Raw genomic sequence first — 19,344 nt, 5'->3', positions numbered from 1 at the left:
TTGCCCGTGTATATAGATACACAACAGCTACAGCTAAGATTTCCCAGTTTAACAGATGAAGATTACCTTCTTGCCTGTGGCAGTTGGTTCTATGTGCATTTAAAATGTTCACTCAGAGTATTAATGTACATAGCTAGTTTACACTGATCAGCTAAAACAGATGCCCTAACCAGACACACAAGGACACTATGGAAATAAGAAAACAAGTGGCCTCTTGGGAATACAGTCTCAGGATAACTCTGCATTACTGTTCTCAGTCTTACAATCTGAAAGTCACATTCAAAGTATTATGTATTACGTCTTCCTATGGATTATAACAGTGTATGCAAGCGGTGAAATGAAAGGCTTGTAACTTACCAAATCCTTGGTTCAAAGTATTTTTGCCCTTTAACAGCTGAAAATAATTTCTGAAACAGAAACTTCCAAAACTTGGAATCTTGAAGAAAAATGATATATCACTAACAAGAGCTCTCTATACCCTTTGTTTGCATTTCAAAGGAATTCCATTGCTATTTTGGGGAAATGTCTCCTTCTCTTGCTCTCTGTTTCTCATACACACACAAAACTGTGCAGAGAGGGAAGTAGAGAGCCAGAGATAACAGTGTCTTTTGGATAGCATAATTACCTGATAGATGTCAACCATTATAACAGTTGCTTAAAATTAATTTGCCTGCTAAAATAGATGGACTTATACAATATCCCACAGAGAAAACAAGTTCCATTCTGCTGTGCTTTCTTTAATAATGTTGAAAGCAACCTGCGGCCAGATCAGAAAGACTTGGATGCTTACAGTGGGAATTTTAATACCTGCAAATCAATGCTCCTTCTGGCTGGCTATAAAGGACTTGTAAACATTATAAGCAGCTGCGGTTTTTTACTTATCTTTCCCAAATGCATACAGTGTCACCTCTTCACATACTCAGAAGTGCCTCTGTCTGGGCAAGATAGTTCCCTCCTGTTGAGGGTCTTCTTTTGGGCAGATTGTCTGCTTCTTACTTCAAGGAAGAAGAATTGGCACCCATCTTCAAGGGTGGATTACTTAGAAAGGATGCAGATAGTGACAGTCATTAACATGTACACAGTATTTCTTCTTTGCAATGTCTAGACAGCTCCCTGCTCTGAATGCTAAATTGTTTTAGAACAGCATGCTAAAGCTCCTAACCTTACATGGGCTAAGAAAGTCATTTAATTCAGCTATTACACTCTGGCTTGTGGAATCCAGTATGAATAGGAAGCCTTTAAAAAGTAAAGCATGGACTACGCCGTAGTGTCTAAGACACTTCTTGAACTTTGTTGTTTTTGCCACGTCTTCTACTAACTAAACTGATTTCACCAATCAAGGAGATTTGGATTATGGGAGTGTTTTCTGACAAGAACTTTCAGCAGCTCTTTATTTTACACTTGTATTTACTACTTTCAGACAAAAACTGTATTTCAGTGGGGCAGCTGTACTACATATATTTCCACTACAAAGTGTCATTCGTACAGTTTACACGCTCTTAAAATTAATCCTTAGTGTTTACCAGCTTTGGCTGCTCTTCCTATCTCAGGGATACCTTGTTTTCCTCTCAAGAGAAATTGAAAATGTAACATATTTCCAATTTAAAAACCATCAGATTTGTGTTTTATGTTAAAACCTGAGATGAGAGGTAGAAAAAAAAAAAAAAATCCTAGACTGGCCTCTAAAGGCAGACTGACCCTTGGAGGCAAAAGCAGTTCATAATGCCTCTTTGTTGTAGCCATCATAATGTCTTTTGCTTCAAATTATCATAGAACAAGTCATAGGTTCTTTGGCTTTCTCTAATGATTTCTTTTTAACGCAAGACATTTGTAACCTTCATCAACAACTTCAGATTGAACATTAAAAAAAAAAAGTCGCCCAACTCTTAAAAAAAGAACAAACTTTATACCATGCTGAGGTAGTATGTTAAAATGGTACACAGCATAACTGATATTTATACAAAATTTAATTTTAATTAAATACGTAATCTCTGATTCTCATTCCACCCCTTGAAATTAACTGAGAATAAGCAATTTTAGATTCTGTCCTCTATTGTCTCAACAGACAGTTCAATAGTTCTACATATCTGAAGTTTCCCACATTGTTTCCAGTGGAGACAATTTACTGAAGAAAGGTGAAGTGCAATCTAAATTAGAATTCTTGAACTATGCTTAGTAATTGCATACAGATGGATTAAATTTAACTTTCACCTAGCAGATGATATTGTTCTCAGGTGCAGTATGGCCCAGCTGTTTTATATCTTTATGGCTTTTTTTATTCTCATAAATCTGTGATAAATTATAATCTGGAAGTCTAAAGCACAAAATACAAGTCTTAGACATATTGTATATTTAGGAACACTTAGCTTTGAAGAACTGATTTTAAAATCAGATTATTTTCTCATTTTGACAAAATATATCTCATATTCTTTTGAACATATTTCCAAAAATATCTATTTTAGACCCTTGTCAGAAGTCATTGGTGTAAGACTTCTTTCTGTATTTTATGCTTTGATTATGTACGGCTGAAACTGACCTCAAAAACTAATTTGTCTTTACTTTTTCTCTGATCTGAAGTTGCTTAAATGGTAGTTTAACTAGTCTTTGTGACATTTAAATTCAGGTTAAACATATTTTGTAGAATACATGTGACAAAAGCAGAAGAAGCTGAATTAGTCAGGAATGAGGTTTTTTTTAAAATAATCTCTGTTTCATTTACAAATAATCTTGGTTTCTGCATATGTTTCCTAATTAGTAAATATGTAGTTCATGTAATTAAAAGGAAAGAAAAAATGTATATCAACTATTTCTGCTACATTCAGGTAGCTGATTGTGATGATATGGTCTCAGCTTCTGACAAGTAAAGCTGAAACATTTTAAGAAAAACTACAAAATAAATAGCTGATGCCAAATATAAAATATAAAAAGGATGAAATCTTTTACTAAAAGTTATAAAACTTTAGGAATAAGTAACTACTTTCGCAAATATCCAGTAAATGTCAATGGGCTTTTGAAAAAAAATAACAGAAACTGATAAGCTAGAGTGAATTATATTCATTGTTTTTCTTCTGAATTTTCTATTCCAGAAAAAAAAAGTGTGATTTAGTGAAAGTGAATAGACACAGGCATTCTGTACTAAACAGAATATTCATTTATGGCTTGGAGTTGATTATTCACTGGACACAAATAAGTTTTGTAATCTTTTTTATTTTAAAATACAATTCAGATGAGGCAATAAAAAATGCAAGGGAAAAAATACACAGAAGTACTCTGAAGAAATAATATGAACAGAGTCATACAGTAAGTCCATACTATCCATACTTTGCACTCAATCTGTTTAAACAGGCACTGCATGATATATCATGACACTAGTTTGATTAGTGCATAAATAAATGCTTACTTACAGTAAGTATGATCCCACTATGCTCAGCAAAACTACTGTCCAGTTTGAATAATTTTAGGCCTACTCTTTAAATATTATAATTTTTCTCAGCTCTTGAGTCTGCCTTGACAGTCAACATTCTTCCTTAGAAATATGTTAGTAACTTTACATGAAGAAAATACTTCACATATCTGACATGGACAGGAAATCTTCCTCAATATTCTGCAGAGCACTGTCTAGTATTTATTGATTACCTTGTATTCAAATAGCTCTTAGTTGTTTCTTCCTTGGCATTCATATGGATTTAGATTTGTATGTATGTTAACTGACATTGAGTAAGAAAAATATTGATAAGGCTGGTAAGAAACTGAATGTATAAAACGCTAAGTGCAGCAATTTAAGAATGATTCATCAAAATTATAGGGAAGGACATCACCAAAAGAGAAAAAATAATTTGTTAGAAAAATCGCAAAGAAGTTTACATTGATCAGTAATCCTGGAAAGGGAAGAAAAATCTCTCAAAACTTGTATTAACTTCCATCATAGCTCCAGCAGAAATGGAAGGCAAACACAGCAATAGTTTCACCATGTCCTGAAGAGCAAATGGAAAGACAAGTACTTTTGATCTAAAACTAAACACAGTACTTCTACATAAAATGATGAATGTTTGGTCTGAAAAACCTGAAGCCAGCGTCAGAAAACTAAACAATAAGGCTCAGAAGTAAAGGTTGCAAATCATCCCAAGTAAATAATCAAGACATCTATGAAATATGAAGGATGCAATTAAGTGTCAGAGAATGAAGGAGAAAAGAGTCATCTATGCATTGCCTGGAAAGGAAATTTAAATGTAATGAGTGGAGTAGCCATATTATTCCCTGCTGCTTTCCATCCTGCCATCCCAGGAAATTCCTTTGCAGTGTTACGTGAACGAAAATCCCAGTGCCAACAAGAGCAGATCTTGAGGAGATAGTTTCAGTCTCCCTATCTATAAGTTACTTTCATATAACATATCATCTTTAAAGACAAGTTACCACTGCTTCTGCATTTGATCAGTTTTCAGAAAACCCTTGATAACAACAGTAATCCTAATTCTTTTATGAAAAAAACCCCAGATTTTCTGGAACCTTCAAGAAGATACCAAATGTACTGTGAATTCATCAGTTCTGTTTAGTGGGCACTACTGCAGTTAAACAAAGATGTGTCTTCATGTCTTTGTCCTTATTGTCATTTTTCACTTTCCTGTGAGACTTCTGGCTCAGATATATGAATTGTAAGGATGAGAGGTTGGTTGGAATGCCTGAAGATGTCAGCTTCGCTGATAGTACCTGCACCTTGCAGATAATAATAAATGAAACACAACAAAAGACCTACAGCTTAGTCAGAATTGCTCATGAATTCTGACTTTATGACCAATAAGTCACAAGTAAAAGTTTAGCTACATAAATTGACATCAGATAAGCCCATTTCTAAAATGTAAAGCACTGTAGAACTATTGCATTTACTTGCCTAGGCAACATAAATCTGGTGGCTACTTCTGTAAGTGCATAAGGCAATCTCCCATTTGTAGAAGCTCACAGCAACAGACAAGTACCAATATTAAGCAATGTTCTCAGCATGCATCTATCTGAATAAATCCGAATCATAGAAAGTCAACAAAACCATCCAACAGTTAAATTGTTTTCAGTACTGATGCTGGCAGCATACACTCAGAGCAAAGTCGCCAGACGGAATAAGTGCTATTGGAAGAATTACTTATAATTGCACAAATGGCAGATAGACTTGGATGTTTAGCAAGATAAGTTCTTTTTCAGAAAATAAAAGTAAATCGACTTTCAGGGACCTTTTGAGCCACTTAAACTTTCTGAACCAACTTTATAGATTAACATTTGAGGAAAATAAAGGGATTTGCCCAAGACAATCTTGGCTAGTACAGACAGAAATTTGCCTCCTACTCTTAGTGACATATACTATGAAAATTGCCATGATGGTACCATGTATGTTTGTCACTCCTCTGAACCACTGAATTAGAACAGGCAAAACATTTGCATTTCATTCTTACACATGCTAAATAATCACACGTATTGGAGGACTGATAATTGTCTGTGAAGAAAATTTAAAATATCTACAATACATGTGGTGGTGTACTCAGCTCTGTAGCAGACATATTGCTTCTTCTGTTTCTTAATATGGGACAGAATGTACTGTTTACTTGCAACCAGACAACCAATATCTTTAACTGTAGTTCTAGTGCGGAGATGACAAGTCATTCTAGTGTAAGAAATGGATGTATGTACATACCCCATCACTTGTTTAGGGCAGTTATTCCAAGTAGAGCTGTGCTGTACTTCTCCCATTCTTATCACCTGTGAAACAGATAAAGTTCCAATGTAACTGTCCATGACCCAGGCAATGAATTTGCAAGTTTAGTTCAGACAAACACAACAAGGTAATATGGGTCAACAAGAAATCATTTAAGGTAAGCTACTTGAGCTAACACTCTAAAGCTGTAACTAGAAATCCCAAGGCTACGACAAAGACAGGTAAATCTGCATTGGAATTAAAGCACAATCATTTCTCTAAACAGTGAAATTATTTGCTGGTAAATGGTAGCTATTCTATATTCTGTTGTTAAACTGTCATTTTTTCCATCTTTGTAGGTACATGAAGATTATTTTTTTGTTTTCATATAAGCTAGGTTGTAATCAATCTTGTTGGAAAAGTATGGTATTCATGCCCTATGATATACAATAATCAAAGTAAATTTCCATGTCTCGTCTGAAATTAAGGTTTAAATCATATCTATAAATTTATATTTTCCTATGTAGCCACTATGTTGGCCCTCTAGCCAAACTCTATTTGTGCTTTCTTATTTCGATTGTTTCTTCCTCAGGTTATATGTTACTTTCAATCAGCCAAGTCACTCTGTACTGCTTTGTTTATGCCTTTCAGTGTGATGTTTAGATTTCCTGTTGATCATACTCTCCTTGTGCTGTGGAATGGCTGGTGTCCCTGTGGTTTATGAAACATAGTCAGGGAAAATGGGAGTTTTACCGTATTGATTTTAGCATCTTAGTTTGCTTGCAGGGAAAGCTATCAAACTCTGTTTCAAAAAAGATAGGTCATAGATAAATTTCTGAAAGACTTACTCTTAGTTCCTTCTTTCTGTAATCAACACGTACAATATTTAGAAAATAGCTTTCATTTCACAGCTTTAGCAAATAAAATAGCTGCAGTTATGAAATAGAAATTTTGTTCAAAAAATTTGCAACATTTCAGTATCGACAACAGTGCTTACAATATAAAAAAATAGCTGATTCATAAAAAATGCAAGCCAATAAATTATCTTCCAAATATGGTTCTTTCCCATGTCTTTCTTCAATTAACATGAAAAAATATTAAGTTAATTTGCATCAGTCTTCCAAATGTGCCCATTAATCAGTTACATAAAACTGAAACAAATTTTTTGCTTTGAATGTATTTTGGATTTGCACCACTTGTGCCTTTGACTCCTACAAGAGACAGCTTTGCACTTGTCATTCAGCTGACACAACAGCAATATCCTTAAAACTGGATTCAAAGAATTGCTTCAAAGCTCACTGTTCTTGTTTAGTGCTTTCAATAGGACATTATCCCACATAAAATGTCTCTGTAAGGTCAATGCCGCTGGTCTGACGATTACACTTGCTGTGCACTGCTTATTATATTTGTCTCTGTCGTCTGAAGTTCTATATTCTGTCTGTTTAGCCTTTTGTTTTCCTATTTTCAACATTCATGCCCAAATACCTGGAAAATCTTAGGCTCCAAACAATAATCACACACACACAGACACTGGAATCAATTAGCAGCTGTTTTTCAAATTTTAATTCTATTTTAGCTGTTTGTGGGATACATATTAATTTATGGTCTTTCTAAATTAGCATCAAATAATCTAGGAACATTTAGAGTAAGACTGTAACATCCCCTTTTCCCCACAAGAGTTGATTTCAGCCTCTGATTTTTCATCCACGCAAACATGATATTCTGTTGATTGTGGGAATACCATCAGTCTTCCCATGTCTTCCTCAGTCTTCCAGTTTTTCCTTTCTGATTTTACACTCAGCTTAATAAAAGTGAAGCTGACTAAGAGGAATTCACCACTTTCCATGCCCTTGACTGAGGAGTCCAGAGGTCTTGTCTGTTAAACTGTGTGGTAAAAGCAGGGGAGCCTAAATACCACCCTACTGGGCTACTCCCAGAACCATGACAAGAGCCATCAGCCCATCAAAGCCTCCATAAGCCTGGAGGAGAACAACATGGCAGGTGGGAAACTATGTCAAGGATCCCCAAGGAATCACCACCTTGTCAAGGCCCCTGTCAGGGCTATCCCAGCAGTTTCTCAGCCCTATTGTTCAGGCGTGAGATCCAACACCAAGAGTGACTGGGAGAAATTCTCCGGATCAGCTTTCAGACTCATAAGGGTTGCTGCCTAGGGGTGGGACACATTATGGGATGCAGTGGAAAACCTGTTGTGGATCACACAGGATGTATTATGGGATTTCTAAGGGAGGAACAAAAGGTGGGACAAAGGAAGTCTTCAGCTGATTTGAGGAGGGAAAAAAATGGGGAAATCGAGGGATAAGGGGATAAAAGGTCTGGTCACACGTAAATAGTGTTCTTGTTGGTACACTTGTCTGCCCTGTGTCTGGTCAGCGCAGTATGCCTGTCTTCTTTCTAAATTGCTTTCTTTTTCCTGAGTGAGAGGCTCTGTTCTGTGTGTACACAGTGTCTCAGTGCAGGCACTGGCGTCAGACAACAGGTTGGAGGGACCATGTGTCCACAGTGCAGCAACTGGAGTAAAAGCAGCTGTGTAAGTGTGTCAGTGGAGATCAAGCTGGACAAGCCAGTGAGCAGGAGAAGTGGCCTGGGAGCAAGGGGTTCGGTGGGTCTCTCAGGGCCACCTCTGGCAATGAGAGTATCCATGAGCCTCTATGGGTAAGAGCACAGAAGAGTCAGCTATGCAAATCTGAAAATTCTTGGCCAGCTCTGTGTCTGCAGTGGTCTATACCAGCAAAAAGAATAAGGCTGCAGCCTCAGGGTTTTGTTTATCCAGGTGACAGTGACTGGGGAGACTGGGATCCCAGGGAAGATACTGGCCAGATTGAGTGTCAGAGCCCAGCTGCTGGAAGGATTCACAATGTACATATCTATATATACACAGAATAGTAGAATGGTTTGGGCTGGCACGGACCTAAAAGATCATCTAGTCCCAACCCCTCTGCCATAGAGGACACCGTCAACTAGACCAGGTTGCTCAAAGCTCCGTCCAACCTGTCCTTGAACACTTCCAAGGAGGGGACATCCACAACCTCTCTGGGAAACGTGTTCCAGTGTCTCACCACCCTCAAAGTAAAGAATTCCTTCCTAATATCTAATCCGAATCTATCCTCTTTCAGTTTAAAGCCATTACCCTTCACCCTATCACTACCTTCCATGCCAGAGTCCCTCCCCATCATTCCTGTAGGTCCACTTTAAGTGCTGGAAGGTCTCTCCAGAGCCTTCTCTTCTCCAGGATGAACAGCCTCAACTCTCTCAGCCTTTCCTGACAGGAAAGGTGTTCCAGCCCTCTGATCATTTCTGTGGCACTCCTCTGGACGCACTACAACAGGTCCATGTCTTTCATATGCTGGCGGCCTCTGAGCTGAACACAGTACTCCAGGTGGGGTCTCATGAGAGCAGAGTAGAGGGGCAGAATAACCTCCCTTGACCTACTGGCCATGCTTCTCTTGATGCAGCCCAGGATACAGTTGGCTTTCTGGGCTGTGAGCACATACTGCCAGGTCATATTTAGTTTTGCATCCACCAGCATCCCCAAGTCCTTCTCCACAGGGCTTCTCTCAATCCCTGCATCCTCCAGCTTGTATCCATGTTTTGGATTCCCCCACCCAAGTGCAGGACCTTACACTTGGCCTTGTTGAACTTCATGAGTTTCACAGGAGCCCACATCTCTAACTTGTCACATATATTCTGACTGGTAGACATCCATCCTGCCTAGCCAGAGAGGGAAGCAGGATGAGGCCATTTGTGCTGTCTATGTTCATGTGAGTGCTCTGAGTGTCTGTCTGTGAACTGTGTGCCCAGCCATGTATGTATATATGTATGTATAGTGGTATGTATGCATGTAGTCTATATGTGTGCTTTTTGTGAGTGTGCCTTTTGGGAATGCGCCTTCAGCCTTACAACCTGTTGACCTGGGGACATGGAGCAGCAGCAGCCTCACCTGCCTCGGGCTGTTGGATCCAGCATGATATATCCATTTATTCAATAACTCTTCTCAAAGGCTGTAGAACTTATTTTCTTGTAAGGAGTACCTTGTGGTGGACCAGGAGCGCGGGTGAACAGAGCCGGCAAACAGAGGCGGCGCAGCAGCCCGGGAGCGGCGCAGCAGTTTGCGCAGCAGTTCGCGCAGGCAGGGCGAGCAGGGAAGGCGACTGGCAGGGTGCAGCCGCCCCTTCTGGCAACTCAAGTAGTGGGCATCGCTCTTCCAGGAGATATTCTAGCCATGGTTACCACCCGTGGTAAAGCTGTTGCTCGAAGGAGTGTGGGGACCCAGACGGAGGCCCCACGCAAGAACGCGGGTGTCCAGGTCTCTGGCTGCAGGGAGTGCCTGAGCCTGGCGCTCGTACCGGAGGACAGCAGAGACAACGGCTGTGTTCGGTGCGAGCAGGTGAATGACCTGCTCAGCCTGGTGGCAGAACTGAAGGAGGAAGTGGAGAGGCTGAGGAGCATCCGGGTGTGTGAGAGGGAGATGGACTGGTGGAGCCGCACCCTGCCCTCCCTGAGGCAGAGGCAGCAGGAAGCGGCTCCACAGAAAGCAGAGAACCCCCTACCCTCTTGCCACCGAGCAGAAAGAGGGGGCCTAAGAGATGGGGGGGAATGGAAACGGGTCCCTGCTCTGGGGGGCAAGCGAATCTCCCCCCGGCCTCCCTCACCGGCCCAGCTGCCCTTAAGCAACAGATACGGGGCTCTGGAATGTGAGGGACCGGCCACAGAGGATGTGGGTGAAGGTGAGGCTCCATCCAGGGGGTTGCCTAGAACGAGTCAGTCAGCCCCACGTATTACGACTTCCTCAACTCAGAAAAAAAGGAGGGTCATTGTCATAGGCGATTCCCTTCTGAGGGGAACAGAGGGCCCGATCTGCCAACCGGACCCATCCCACAGGGAAGTCTGCTGCCTCCCTGGGGCCCGGGTTAGGGATGTTGCGAAGAAACTCCCTGGTCTGGTGCGGCCTTCTGATTACTACCCCCTCTTGGTAATGCAGGTTGGCGGGAACGAGATAGCAGAAAGAAGTCCCAAGGCCATCAAAAGGGACTTTAGGGCACTGGGGCAACTGGTTGAGGGATCAGGGGTGCAGGTGGTGTTTTCCTCCATCCCATCAGTGGCAGGGAACAGCACTGAAAGGGGCAGGAAAACTCACCTGGTTAACAGGTGGCTCAGGGACTGGTGCCTTCGGTCAAATTTTGGCTTCTTTGATCATGGGGAGGTGTACACAGCACCGGGCCTGCTGGCAACAAGTGGAACTCAGCTACCTCAAAGGGGAAAAAGAATTCTTGGCCACGAGCTGGCAGGGCTCATTGAGAGGGCTTTAAACTAGGTTCGAAGGGGGAAGGGGATATTGCCCAGCTCACTAGGGATGAGCCTAGGCTTGGAGTGCCAAGGCCAGGGGTGAGATTGACAGCCCAGCTCAAGTGTGTTTACACCAATGCACGTAGCATGGGCAATAAACAGGAGGAGCTGGAAGCCATTATACAGGAGGACGGCTACGACTTCGTCGCCACCACAGAAACGTGGTGGGACAACTCGCATGACTGGCCGGCTGTCACAGATGGCTACAGACTCCTTAGGAAAGACAGACCAACAAGGAGAGGTGGGGGAGTTGCTCTATATGTGAGGGAGCAACTGGAATGCATTGAGCTTGGCCTGGGGGCAAATGAGGAACGAGTTGAAAGCTTGTGGGTTAGAATTAAGGGACAGGCTCATAAGGGTGACATTACGGTGGGTGTGTACTACAGGCCACCTGACCAGGAGGAGGAGGTTGATGAGGCCTTCTACAGGCAGCTGCAAGCAGCCTCACAGTCACAGGCTCTGGTTCTCATGGGGGACTTCAACCACCCTGACATCAGCTGGGAAGACCATACAGCTAGGCAGGCGCAATCCAGGAGGTTCCTACAGAACATCGATGATAACTTTCTGATGCAAGTGGTGGAGGAACCAACAAGGAAAGGCGCGTTTCTGGACCTTGTATTAACAAACAAGGAGGGACTGGTGGAGGATATGAAGGTTGGAGGTAGACTCGGCTGCAGTGACCATGAAATGGTCGAGTTCAGGAACCTGCGTGGAGGAAGCAGGGCGATAAGCAGGATCAAAACCTTGGACCTCAGGAGGGCTGACTTTGCCCTCTTCAAGGAGCTACTGGGAGGAATCACGTGGGCCAGGGCTCTCAAAGGCAGGGGGGTCCATGAGTGCTGGTCGCTCTTTAAACAACACTTCTTCCATGCACAGGAGCAATGCATCCCCCTGAGAAAGAAATCGAGCAAAGGAGGCAGGAGACCTGCATGGTTAAACAAGGAGCTTCTAGCGGAGATCAGGCAGAAGAGAAAGGTCCATGGAATGTGGAAAGAGGGGCAGGCCACTTGGGAAGACTACAGAAACGTGGTGAGAGCATGCAGGGATGCGACGAGGGAGGCCAAGGCTCACCTAGAATTGAAGCTGGCAAGGGATGTCAAAAACAACAAGAAGGGCTTCTTCAACTACATCAGCAGCAAAAGGAAGGCTAGGGACAACGTGGGGCCGCTGCTGAATGAGGCGTGTATCCTGGTGATGGAGGATGCGGAGAAGGTAGAGCTACTGAATGCCTTCTTTGCTTCAGTCTTCAGTGCTAAGACTGGCCCTCAGGAATCCCAGGCCCCGGAGGTAAGAGAAGAAGCCTACAAAGAGGACGACTTTCCCTTGGTCGAGGAGGACTGTGTGAGGGATGCCTTAACTGATCTGGATGTCCACAAATCCATGGGCCCCGATGGAATGCACCCACGAGTGCTGAGGGAGCTGGCGGATGTCATTGCTGAGCCACTCTCCATCATCTTTGAGAGGTCCTGGAGGACAGGAGAGGTGCCCGAGGACTGGAGAAAGGCCAATGTCACTCCAATCTTCAAAAAGGGCAAGAAGGAGGACCCAGGGAACTACAGGCCGGTCAGCCTCACCTCCATCCCGGGAAAGGTGATGGAGCAGCTTATCCTGGAGGCCATCATCAAACAAGTGGAAGAAAAGACGGTTATCAGGAGTAGTCAGCATGGATTCACGAAGGGGAAATCATGCCTGACCAATCTGATAGCTTTCTACAATGACATGACTGGCTGGGTAGACGAAGGGAGAGCAGTGGATGTTGTCTACCTTGACTTCAGCAAGGCTTTCGACACAGTCTCCCATGATATCCTCCTGGGGAAGCTGAGGAAGTGTGAGCTGGATGAGTGGTGGGTGAAGTGGATAGAGAACTGGCTGAATGGCAGAACACAGAGGGTTGTCATCAGCGGCGCTGAGTCTAGTTGGAGGCTGGTAACAAGTGGTGTCCCTCAGGGGTCAGTACTGGGCCCAGTCTTGTTTGACTTCTTCAGCAATGACCTGGATGAAGAGTTAGAATGCACTCTCAGCAAGTTTGCTGACGACACCAAACTGGGAGGTGTGGTAAGTGCACCAGAAGGCTGTGCTGCCATTCAGCGTGACCTGGATAGGCTGGAAAGCTGGGCAGAGAGGAACCTGGTGAGGTTCAACAAAGCCAAATGCAGGGTCCTGCACCTGGGGAGGAACAACCTCATGCACCAGTACAGGCTTGGGGTGCACCTGCTGGAGAGCAGCTCTGCAGAGGGGGACCTGGGTGTCCTGGTGAACGACAGGTTAACCATGAGCCAGCAGTGTGCCCTGGCTGCCAAGAAAGCCAATGGGATCCTGGGATGCATCAAGAAGAGTGTGGCCAGCAGGACGAGGGAGGTTCTCCTTCCCCTCTACACTGCCCTGGAGAGGCCTCATCTGGAGTACTGTGTCCAGTTCTGGGCTCCCCACTTCAAGAAAGATGAAGAGCTACTGGAGAGAGTCCAGTGGAGGGCTACAAGGATGGTGAGGGGACTGGAACATCTCCACTACGAGGAGAGGCTGAGGGAGCTGGGCTTGTTCAGCCTGAAGAAGAGAAGGCTGCGAGGGGACCTAATAAATGCTTCTAAATATCTGAAGGGTGGGTGTCAGGAGGATGGGACCAAGCTCTTTTCAGTGGTGCCCAGTGACAGGACAAGGGGCAATGAGCACAAACTGAGGCACAGGAAGTTCCGTCTGAAGATGAGGAAGAACTTCTTCCCTCTGAGGGTGACGGAGCACTGGAACAGGCTGCCCAGGGAGGTTGTGGAGTCTCCTTCTCTGGAGATATTCAAGACCCGCCTGGACAAGGTCCTGTGCAGCTTGCTGTAGGTGACCCTGCTTCGGCAGGAGGGTTGGACTAGATAACCCACAGAGGTCCCTTCCAACCCCTACTATTCTGTGATTCTGTGATTCTGTGTTACTATATAAGAATGTACTAGCAAAAGCAAGATATGTTAAGACAAATATAAATTGGAAGCTGAACAAAAGATTCAGGTTGCTTAACATATACACATGGACATTTCTGTAAAACAGATGGAGTAATTCAGATTAGAGGGGAGGGAAAACAAAGATCTCACGAGTCACTCCTTTGATTTTCTCCAGGAAGATCCAGGTTTTGCCACTGTGTTAGAATATTCCCTGAGGGGCTTTCTGCCTTCCTAAAACATTCTGGAGTGGTTTTGGGTGCAGCAGGCTGCTCACGGTTCCTGTTTTCCAAACCAGAATAAGTTGCTTTTCTCATTTTCTGTGGCATAATTTAACAACTGCATTTCTCCATCCAAGCATCCAGTGAAACTATTTTCTTGATTGTCTAACAATGCCCCTTTCTTTGATTTAAGCTTATTTTTGGCATTATGAAATTTCAGTTAACAGTGCTAGAACAATGAAAATATTTTTTTTCCATAATATTTACAACTGAATTGATAGAATGACAGTGAAAAAGCTAATAAATTAAATATGCTTATCCAAATACACAGAGATTCCTATCACCCATATGCTATTCCAGCTCTACAAAAAAGGAGCATTGAATAATCTGTTGGTTTATAAGAGACCTTGTGTATAATAGTAAGATTGTGATTCAGGCAAATTTCTATTGAGTTTTTGGACTTTAATTAAATCCATTTCCTGAACAATATTTTTTATGATCCACCATTAGCAAAGGAGCATTTGAACAAAAGACATGTTTTGGACAGATATTACTTTGTGTCACCTCATAAATATTCAATTTCTTCAGCAGAATAGGACAATACTTCATGATCTGTAGTGGAATATTTGCTTTTTATCTTCCATTTGTAAAAATTTTCATGTACATGTACCCTGCTTAGCCAGAAAGTCAAAAGTTCTTGATCTCATTGATTTTATCTTTTCTTCCACTCTCCAATACCGTCACACTGTGTTCTCTGAAATAACTGTATACATGAATTACATATAGTTTTATACATAGTTGTTAATACATACAGTTAACATATAGTTTTATATATACTCTATGTCTGAAATAATTATATACATGAATTGAGCAGTGAAAGAGTAAATTGAGTTTCCTTTTTTTTTACTGAGTACTATCATTCCTTTGTTGTCCTTTTCACTGGAAAGATTAAAGGCCTAACTTAATTCCTTTAGCTGTTTAGGTGTTTATAGCTGTTGATTTTCTTGAAGTCTAATGGGTCATCAGGGACTTCTTATCTGAATGACTGAATATTGGAGAAAACTGCTCACTGTGGGACTGAAAAGTAGGCTGACTGGGGGAGAAACTGATATGCCTTTCCACTTGCAAATAGACATCTTACAGGAATAACTAGTAATGTAATTCTTGTATCCTTTTTCACCAAAGTAAAATTTCCTATTATTGTTGCAATTTCACTACATTGAGGCCCAGACAAGCTAAACAACTGATCCAAGGTCTCCAAGGTACTCTGTCTCAGATAAGGTATTGAGACCACTTCTAAAACTCAGGCTAGTGCCCTATGTTAAAGGTCCTGTTTCTGGAGCATAAGTGTCCTTTTTACAGCAGTTTCCCTAGTCTGCTTGCCAGGAAAGAAACAAGGGCAGAACACAGACATAGAGGTCACCCTCCAGTAATGAGGAACTGCAGCTGGAGAACAGTCTATTTAACATTCATTCACTCCCAAGAAATCAACTGAGGCATGGAGTTATCTGGACATTAAATTAATAGGAAATAACGTCCTCTTCCTTGTAAGAATAAAAATGTGGAAAGATCAACCTTCATGCTTCAGGCATAGATTTCATTGGTAGATATACTTTTGCATAAGCATTTGGCATCAGCTCCTGTGAGCCATAGGAAACTACACTAATTGAAGAACTCACTTGTTACGGAGTAGCCATTCCTAGGTTTCTACTTTCTTAGTGATGTAACCTCTGATTTTCAAAGATGCTGACTATCTGTTCCCAATTGATCTGATATCTAGCCTAAGAGATGTGTTTCAGCTTATGAAAGTGTTTAGTTTCCTGATTTCCAGGCCTTTGCCTTGAAATTAAAGTCTTGTCTTTTCCACACTGCAACTTAAAATACAACTTCTTTTTCACTGTAATGTATTATAATAACACATCAAACAAAAGCAATGTCTCTTTTGACCCTTTGAGTCAAATAGAAGTACTTATGAGCAAATTTAATGCCTTAATGACCAAATATTACAGTAAGTTCCTAAGCCCATAAGTAAAATGTAACTGCAGTGGTACTCAGAAAATCAGGTTTTGTACTCCTGAGTAGTTTACTTTTGCTTTTACAGCATAGTGAGTATAATTCTTGCAAGGACCATTCACATTGAAAAGCATTACTGACATAGTCACTAAGGGCAGTGAGTACGAAGGACTTTAGCATGTAAAACAGACAAGTCTATTTCCAAAATTAAACACTTGCCATCAGCCTCTTACCTAAGATACTATTTCAGTATTTGTCTATACATTAAACTACAGCAACCAGGAGACAACAGAGCAGGATCTCCATTAATTACTGATTAATGACTTCATGTGCATTTCTGTGCATGCATACATGTATTATTGTGTTCCTATATGTTTTATTGTGTTCACTGCAGCCTACTTCATAATTACAAGATAGAAGTGCTCTTGTAATAAAGCTTTTGTGTGCTTGTTTACAATACTCACAGGTGCATGCTTTGAAGTATCAACTCCTAAGAATAGCCTGACAGACTTAAGTCTTCCCATCTTTCACATTAATTTTCCTGAGCATCGTAGAAAAATGTCCGCATTCTTCTTCTAGAGAATTAATTATTATTTTGCACAAGGCATAAACAGACTTACAATTACAATGTTTTTATAAAAGTGCCCTTTAAAAAGTCCCAGGGATTTAAACACTAGTTTCAAAAGTTTTTAATCTGGTTTGCCTGTGGAGGTGTTACGCTGAATTCAGGCTGAAGAAGAATCCTTGTTATAGACATGGAGTATAATGGGTCAGAAAGTGAAGGGGAACAAATTCGGGGTAGAAAGCAAGTACAGATTCAAGGTAGGAGGCACCCAGAGGGACAGATACAGAGGCCAGCTTTTAAACGCTGCGCAGAAAATGATGCTTCTGCAGTTTCAGATACTTAAATGCAGGAATAAAAAGCAAGCTCACTGAGCAAAAAAAAATCAGATCAAACACAACCTAGATGCAAAGTTTGGAATCATACCCTATCCAGCTCCAAGGGTGACTGGAGATTTAACTGTGGCTTGGGAGTGAGAAAATTTTTAATTCTGATCTCAAGCCTGTAACTTTGGGCAAATATATATTTTTTCCTGCAGTTAGCTGTTTTACAGAACAATTCGTTACAGCTGTAAGATTCAGTATTTACTACTGCACTTATTAGGTGATATTTATCCTTAAACCTATAAATATATTTTACAGACTGTTTTTCAAACAGTTGATTGAAATAACTGTCTTTAATTGTCTAAATGCAGCCAGAATGGCACATCACTTGGGGGTTTCTCACGTAACAGGCCGCATACAAACTCACACAAAGCTGCTTTCTCTTCTAAAAAGAGGTATTCAGTACATGTTTTTTACTTTTCCCTTTCTCTTTTTGATTTGTTTTCCAAGTAAGCTTTTGACAGCTTAGAAAGCCTTATGTTTGGAAAGGGATTTGGGAAGTGGATTTTTCCCCCGGAAGGTGAGGCCAAGAAATGCATCCATCACTCTTGTTGCTTTCTGACAGTTCAAGTCACCAAAGGCATTTGATAAACTTTAATCGCTGTCACAACTGTAAAGGTCACGTGTGGGACTGGAAGCACAAATCCAGCTACAACACTAAACCCTAAGTGAGTGAGAGGGAAGAGTGTGTGTGCATGCACATACATGTGTGCATTTCATAAAACATCATTAAAAAGTAGCAGGTTGTTTTCAGTTTAAGAGTAGTTTAAAAGTATGAAGTTCTTAAATGCAGTGCTTGTATTTTTTAAATATGGTGGTTTGTAATTTGCATTATAGCAACTAAGTCAGGAAAAGTAAAATTAGGACTTTTTGTACTTCCCTAAATTTAAGAATAACACATAAGACACAACTGTTTTTTCAGTCTACCATAATAGAGAATTATTGATTTGAACAGAAAATTCAGCTTTCCAATCTATGCCATTTTTTAAATAATTATAAGCAATTTATAAAAAGATCAGCATTTGTTTCCCCAGATGTTCAAAACATTTTAGTCATTAAAATGATAAGGTGGTTTGAAGACTCAGAAAGTTTCTCAAATGCAGAAGTTGCAGTATATGTCTTTGCAAGATATACTTGAACAGCTACTGTGACAGAATTATGCTCCAAGCAGAAAGCTCAGGAAAGATATTCAGTACCAGAGAACCCATGCATATTAATTTTGTGATTCACAAGAAAGGACAAAAGTGTAACTATGAAGACTGTATTCTATTATTCTTCATGGAGAATGATCAAATGACGTACACAGAGCAAGCAGAATGAACTTCCTTATGAATCTCGTTAGGAAGCTGTACTGCCACTTTCACGCACACACATGCATACACGCATACACACAAAACCTGCCAGATTCAGATCTGCAGCCCATGCATATACTGCTGAGCATATGTGTTGTAGCTTCCATGACTCCAGGAAAAAAAACAAAGTCTATCCAGGTGGTATTTTTCTTGTGACATGAGGCAGAAAAGGACAGCACCATGGCCGTACATACAAATAGTTCTTGAAAAGCCAGGCCCAGTAGGTCTCCCAACCCTGTTTTGAACAGGAGGCTGGAACAGATAAGATCCTCAGGCCCTTTCCAACCTGATTCCTAGGATCCTATGGCTGTATGTTATTGATAATCTTTCTTTGTTATCTGTAAGATGACATTTTATCCATTGTGATTTACTGTTGTTTTTGTTATTGGAATGCTTGTAATACCATATCATGTCAGCACCCTAATCCTGAGGTGGAATCCTCTCGTACTAAGTACCCTACAAGCAGTAAAGTAACATACTGCATAGACAAGAGATGGCAACAGATCTGGAGTTTACTAGGAATCAGTAAGACAGTAATAGGCAGCATGATAGGCAATACATTGAAGTTAACTTGGAGCAAACTGCTGCCAGATGTATGTAAAGGACAGCATTAAACTTCTGAACTAAAGTAAATACTGAACATTCACAAGAACTTGCCACACAAAATTATGCACTCTTCTGCCTAAACAAATCAGTGTCTCCAAATCAGTTTTCACTTCCTTTGAAAAACTTCTTCATTCTGTTTCTTCAAGAATTTTTTAAAGTTATACGTATTAAATCTCAGATGTTTCTTACATCAAATTCTCCACAAAATCTTAGGTGCTGAGCAGACAATGGCTAGCTGA

Source organism: Opisthocomus hoazin, chromosome Z, assembly GCF_030867145.1.
Source record: "Opisthocomus hoazin isolate bOpiHoa1 chromosome Z, bOpiHoa1.hap1, whole genome shotgun sequence".
Taxonomy (NCBI): Eukaryota; Metazoa; Chordata; class Aves; order Opisthocomiformes; family Opisthocomidae; genus Opisthocomus; species Opisthocomus hoazin.
Note: the sequence above shows the minus strand (reverse complement) of the source record.